This window comes from Ciconia boyciana, chromosome 1 (genome assembly GCF_034638445.1).
Source record: "Ciconia boyciana chromosome 1, ASM3463844v1, whole genome shotgun sequence".
NCBI lineage: Eukaryota > Metazoa > Chordata > Aves > Ciconiiformes > Ciconiidae > Ciconia > Ciconia boyciana.
In genome coordinates, this window is record NC_132934.1 from 10,161,647 (window position 1) to 10,168,879 (window position 7,233).

At 38.3% G+C, this 7,233-nt stretch overlaps 1 long non-coding RNA gene across 1 annotated transcript; it reads right to left on the reverse strand.

Annotated features, from left to right (window-relative positions):
- Window positions 1-1,006: 1,006 nt before the first annotated feature.
- On the reverse strand, window positions 1,007-4,082 carry LOC140653853 (uncharacterized). Its single transcript, XR_012043255.1, has 3 exons — window positions 3,897-4,082; window positions 1,866-2,076; window positions 1,007-1,652 (listed from the first exon to the last, which is right to left on the reverse strand). It is a non-coding gene; the product is annotated as an uncharacterized lncRNA (long non-coding RNA).
- Window positions 4,083-7,233: the final 3,151 nt, after the last annotated feature.

A 7,233-nucleotide genomic window follows, 5' to 3' on the forward strand; every position in this document is an offset into this window, starting at 1 on the left:
AACAGACAATGGATTATCATAAACTACTGCTGAATTGTAGGATACATTGACAAAGAAGAATATTGACAAAGAAGGATGAAAGAGTGAAAGAACGATAATGAAAGAATACAGTGAGGGCTAATACTTTTTATCTGAATTGTAGAACTGAGTTAAGTCTTAAAGTATCAAATCCCTCTGAAACATAGAAAAGGCAAACTAAGACTTAGAAATATGGCAGATTCAACAGTAGCTTTCTTTAGGTCCAGTTTCTTACTCTAACCTAAAGTCCAGATTGTCAGATTAATTAGAAAAGTTATTACAAATTGATATATTCTAAACTTCACTCAGCTGGTTGACAAAGCCACTTGCATCTCTAACTGTTACGACATAGCAAAGTGGGAGGAAAGAATCAGTTTGCTCCTACCATTGGTTTCCACCACTCTCCTTTTCAGACCTTCTAGTTCTTTTCTTTCATCCATTCTTGAGAGTTCAGTCAATACGTCCTCAGGCCTTTCCACTTTTATTAGTCCTGCCCAGTATTAAACTAGAAAAGCTGTGAGAACATACCTCAGGGGTGGAACTGATTCAACAGCAGTTACCTCTAAGCTTGCTTATAATCCATTAATGTCACCTGTCCAAACCAGTTGTCCACCCTTTGCTCGTGAAGTTTTCATAGTATTCTGAAACCCTCAAACTTTCTTCCCCACCTCACCACTCATGACATCAGTCCTACAGTTCTTTCATCTGCAGTGATATATGTCATGGCAAGGAGAGGCAGACAAAGAAGGATTGAGGTCCAATATTGTAGGCTATTTTGTCAGATAATGACTTCAGTTCCAGTCTAGAATGACAACAGATCCATCCCATTAGCATGGTCTTTGCTTCTGTGGAAACAATTTTGGTCTCTTTCCACTTCCCAGGGGACATATGGGTGTGTTCCAGATCAGTAGCATAACTAGACGGCTTGTCCCACACTTTTACATGAGACCTGTTCAGACCACCTCTGCCTGACACTTCTCTGCCTGTATTGTACTCCTTGAGCAGCATGTGAAGCTGGTCAGATGTTCTTGGTTCCTCAGGCTGAGGCAGCAGCTGGGAAGCCCCACTTCTTCCCAGCTTACACCTCACACTGCAGCTTCTCTTCCATCTGTTGACCTGACATTTAACAATTTCTTTTCATTATGTAGTGCGCTGACATATTCTGCTGCCGGCCATTGTCTAACAAAAGGAGTTTATTCCTTGGGTCAGAAAAAAATGATGCGTCCATAACTGGAACTCTGGTAATGTTGCTGTTTTCAATCTCTTTTCCACTCGATATACATATAATCCATCACTTGTGACAGTGTTTGCAGTGTACTTCTCCAGTGCCATGTGTTTTACAATCACCTTTACTTTCCATGCTTTGCAAAAGCTTTAGAAACTCCCACACCAAGTGGGGGAAAGAAGGATGTATAAAGGCTTTAACTTTTCATGGGAGTTAAACAAACATGATTAGTGTGGGTTGCTACAACAAAGATGCAACCTAGGTGGAGCAACTTGTTATTTTGCAAAGAGTCCTTGTTCTTAGATCAGTTTTAGCTTGCAGTCTTTTAAGTTGACTTTAACACTTGCCACTCTTAAGAATTTATTTTTTTCTGAATCTTATGTTTTTTCAGAAACATCATGGGATCAAGCTGGGCGGGGAGAAATAATTGTAAGAATTCAAACTGTATCCATGGGGGCTGTTATGTTATAGGAAATTAAGGACTGTGGAGAGAATAAGTCCTGGCCCTCCACCACAGGTTAATTCCCAGGCCTCTACCATGGGCTGTGGGGTGGCAGAGCTCAATGCTGAAAGGGGGGGGATCCAAGGAATGAGCAACAGAGAGAAAAAAATATGGACTTACCATACATAGAAAAGGTAGGACATTTCAGTTTCCTTCAGACCAGGCCCTAGAGGTACAACTGACAGGGTGAAACACTGAGTTTGCTGTAAGATCCCAAAGTCACCATGACCAAGCATCGACGTAAAGAGTCTGGAGAAGACCTAAGCTGTCTGAAGAGGTCCTGCCTCAAGGATAATGGGGAAAGACTACAAAAATCTCAGGATCCTGTGAACTGAACACATTAACATGTTATTCTAATATCAAATTTTAAGAGAAGATAGAAGAATACTTTAGGATACAATGTTAAGTTAGGAGAGCTTTATGTCTGACTGGTAGAGCGGGATTCAGTAGCCCTCATGTACATTCCTGTTGCCATAAAGGTGTACAAGATTGTCTTTTCTTGAACTCAGTCTGCTGCTCCAGTGTGGGCAAGATACTGCCCCTTCCTTATCAACATCTCCAGTACCCCAGGAGTCTAAAATGGCATTGAACAGTATTGAAGCAAACAAAGCTTCATGTAGAACAGAGGGAGAGAGGTGACAGTATCCAAATGAAATTTGCATTTTGGCTCTCCTGTTAATCCCTAGCTCTTCTTCCCCCACTGCAGTACTGAGGACTTGCAAATTCCTGGTGTTTCAGGTCTCTTCAGCTCCCTGACCTTGTGCACTGCATATGGAAAGTTGAAGAGAAGTTGTGGTGCTAGGCAATGCCAAAGTGTACATGCTTATCTTATCTTTGATAGTCCCACAATATGGGGCATGCCCTTGTCACTTGATGCAGTGCATAGGAGGGAAGGGTTGTCAGGCAGCACTGGGTTGTGACTGCTCCTCGACTCGCTGCAAGCCTTGCAGTTACAAAGCAAGAATTGGTGACACAGTAAAATATGTCATGTATTTACCACAGAAAACAATTGGAAACAACAGGGAACGAGAAAAATTGACATATATTACTGTACACCTTTATGCTGCCGCAAAACAGATAACTTTGTATAGACCTCAAATATACTTATCCTTAGTGTTTTAATATTAATATTAATAAACAAAATATTAGTAGTAGTTATGTGGAATTTTACTTTTACTTTTTACTCCAGTAATTTGTAAACCTATGGTGTCTTTATTCAGTACACATACTTATAGTCCATTATCTTATCAGTAAGCAGATAGTAGATTCCTTTTTATTTTCTTATTTTTTGTGCCATTTTGACATGTTTGATTTTTAATGATTTTTAGATGGCAAAGAAAAAGCATAACAGACTGTCTACAAAACAGCCATTTTTTATTTATGGTAAACTTCACAGCAATGTAAAAGTGATCAGATTCTGTTAAAGACATCTTTTTCTAAATGCATTTAATTCTTTTCACACTACTCTAGCATCAGCCCAGGAAGGATATGCCTTCATTTGATAACCTTAATCTAAATCTTCTTTGTGGTTAACCTCTGATAGCCTTTTTGGCCTCTGTTTAGAACCTCGTATCAGACCTGTTCTCTTCTAAATATACCCTGATCCATGTCTCTATTTTTGTATACGAAACAGCCCAGAAATTAGCTTTCAAGCTCTGTACATTCAGTTCAAAGACATAAAACTGGCAGGATTGTTACTTTTCTGATGCTGCACACACACAAGTAGAAAGGAAGCTGCAGGAAAGCTAAGGAGGGAACAACATAGAAAATAAGTGATTTGTATTTAAAAGCAAAGAATAGAGAACAATTTCAAATACATTAATCTAAGTAATTTTGAGAAATGTGCTACATTTTTTACCTTTTTGAAGTTCTCTGTAGAAACCTTCCCTTCCCCCTCTGAGTCTGAAAGTGAAGTCTGATAAGAAGGGAACTTAATCTTTCTTTGAATCCAGTTGGATTTGCATGCAATAATATCTGATTGAAATCTCGCTCTAATGTCACGAAACCAGCTGTAAACTTGCCCTCCCCATAATGTTGGAAGTCTTTTTGTCCTTTCTCCATGACTGAAAGTTACGTGTATTTTTTTTCATGGCATATCTTTTCAGTTGGCCTTCATGAACATAACCCTGAATTCTCCCGCAACTGATTTACCTGACCACAGTCCTCTGTGATGGTTTCTGGGGTGATGCTGTGGACATGCTCACGTTGAACCACTGGTCTAGGAGTATCTGCGGGCACCAGACAAGGTGGTATATCCATGTGAAGCATCCCAGTATTTATGTGGAGAGAAAATCTCAGTTCTGAAAGCAGAATTGTGTCAGCCCCATGTCATGCAGAATCAAGTGCCAGCCTGATGTTATTACCATGTTTCAGAGCTGCCACACGCTCAAGTAGGTCATTCGTATCTACACTCTACTATGCTGTTTACATATAGATGTAGCCTCATGATCTAAGAAAGTCTGGGGCGAAGCAGGTGACTCAGCTAGATGTCCTGACTCACAGCCTTGTGCACTGATAAGTGGGTCATTCTTCCTCTCTTCCATAGATCCGGTTGTTTCTAGCTTTCCTCCAAGGATCTCAACCAAAACTCATTGAAGTTAAAATAAAGAATCCCACTGGCATCTGTGGGCTGTGGGTCAGTTCCAAAATGAATAAATCTGACTTTCAGTATTTGTGTTGTATTATTCCTTATTAAAAACACATTCCTATCTTTTTTTTCTTCTCTCTTCCATGCATCTATTTGTTGTGTTTTCTCTCTGTTGACACAATACTGGCTGAGGGTGATTAGTACTGTGCCTTCTCCAAAGAAGTCACTACCACTACAAGAGCAGCAATGCAGAGCTCTGGACATCTTTGAGATGACATTGGCAGCCCGCTGGCCCTAGTCACATACAGGAAGATAGAGCAGTGCTTGTTTCCTCAAAACATTGTACCAAAAAGTGTACAGAGTAAAAAATCTGTGTCCTCACGCATACAGACAAACCTGTGTTGAGTGCTTTAAGGAGGATGATTCTCACTCTTGTTGTTTGGACTTCGTCAGTCCAAAAAAAACAGTTGCCATCTTGCCTTAAGTTTGAGAATTCTCATATTTACCAAGAGCTTACCTCCAGCCATATATAAAATTCACAGTGCTCATATTTCATGCTGCATTTGTTAGTTACATACCGAACCATAAATCACCTGGAACAGAAACAATACCACGTGGTGAACTGAAGATCTTCAGAATGAACTGTTCATAAATGAACTGCAGACCACGGCTTATTTCCTGGGAAAAATAAAAAAAATTGTGAACATTTTTGAATTAGGGAAGGCATGAAAATTTCATGGTCACTTCATGAATAGACAGAAGGGGAAGGATACTAGAGAAGCCAGCTTTTGCAAATTTTTGCTATGCTCAAAGTTCTCAAATTTATTAATATCTGTTACATTTTCTGAGTAAATAACATTAAAAAAAAAGATTGTGTACAAATCAAAAAATAAGCTTGCTTCACTTTATTTTCATAAGGGTTTGATCATCCATCCTGTTTACAAATAGCTAAGTTAATCATTGCAATCTGAGAATTCAGTGACATTTTAGTATAAATAGTTTATGACTCTAAGCTTTCCTTTAGACCTGGTTCTTATAAACAGTTTGCCTAATTACTTTTCAAGTGTTCCTGTATCTTCTGATTAATGAAAGATCTGTCTTGTGGCTTACACACTAGTTGTTTCAAACCTAATGACAAAGAAAGAAAACAAAATTCTAATATACATCCTAATGTCATAGAAATTCACATATTCTAGTCTAGAAAGCACTTAAGCACATGCTCAGTTTACAGACATACTTACTTTCTTTGATGACATTTGAAGTTAAGCAGTTGCTTAAGAGAATACGCAAGAGTTTTTCTGAATAAGAGTGCTTTTTTTTTTTCCAAATCACAGTGCTGCCGGTTGACCAAAACGGAAGTATCTCCATTGTGACATTGTTTAAACACAGGATAGATCTATTACTGTGCCCCAGACACCTGACAAGCCAGACTAGACGTAATCAGAGTGGTCACCACATAAGCAGGAAGAGCATCATAGCAGTTGATACCATGCATCCGTATGATTTTTGGTGGTATATTTAGGTAGACAGGAAAATAGAAGGAAATTAAATGAAGTGATGCAGTCTGGAGGGCAAAATAGGACAAAGAGAGCAAGAAATGTGGGATGAAACTGGTAAGGAAGGGAACTAGAGCAAATGGCTAGGCAAAAACTGAGACATTCATTCTCAATACAGTGGACCTAATGAGGTGAGTAAAGTTACATGCAGTCTTGCACTAAAAGTTTTTAAAGTTGATCAAAGCACAACATTTGTGGCTTCACTGGAGACAGAGGATATTTCTTCCCACTAAAAAATAATATTTCTTCCTAAGCACAGTTATATCATTGCCACTGCAAAGAGAAAATAAAGCCTTATTCTGGCTTTCTGTGAGTGTTTTTGAGGTTACACTCAGCAAAATACAAGTTATTCTTCTGAATATTGGGTACCTCTGCAGAAATTGGAAACCTGGGATTTCCAAGGTCAGCTGTGTGAGTTGTCTCTCTTGATGCAAAACCTTACAAATCTGTACATCTAAATGATTATTTTCTTGCTGACATGTTAGATGGACTTTGATCTTGTGTTATTTAGTTTATTCTACTGAAACGGTTCCTTTATAAAAAGCATATATTTTTCTGAAAACTGCTGTGAATTCAACTCGAAGTATCTGTGTTGACTCAAGTAATATTGTGCCAATATCTGTCTTGCCCCAATCTGACCCCAGTTCAAAACTGTAATCTACATTCTCCCCAACACATTTGTTTTCTTCCCCTCCACTTTGATAACTTTGAAGCTACAAATAATTAGTTTCATAGAAAGCATCAAGCCCTATATTAATAACTTTATCTCTCAGCATAAGGGAACACTTCCAGGATTTCTTTTTTTTAAAGCTCATCAGAAATATTTACCAGTAGAGGAAACAGTCTCTAAGACATCTTATCTGAATGTGGCTTCAATTAAAAAGAAAATCAGCTCATTTTCTTCTTCAGTGGTGACTTTTGGTCTTGAAGCTCCTCTCTCTTTCAGTTCCTTTTCACTAGCAGCAAAAAGATATTATGTGTAAGATTAAAGTTTAATATTTCTCTTTATAGTAAACATAGTATTAGAATACTGCATGGTATCTCTCTTTGTATAATTGAAAGCTGTTGAAACTAGCTTACTTATTGAAAAGTGCTGTTTCTTCATGATAATCCATCCCACACACATGATTCTTGCCTTACTGGAGGGAAGGAATGATGAAAAACGGAGGGATAAATGAGAGGAAGGAAATATGGTGGTAAGAGAATTAAGCCACTTATCAAACAGCACCAAATAAAAGATTTTTTTTTTGTAGGTGAGCAGAATGTTACTTTACAATTTGGCAGTGAGATAAACCATTAATGATTAGGAATTTGTTTGGTGATGTATAAAACACTGTTGTGTCTG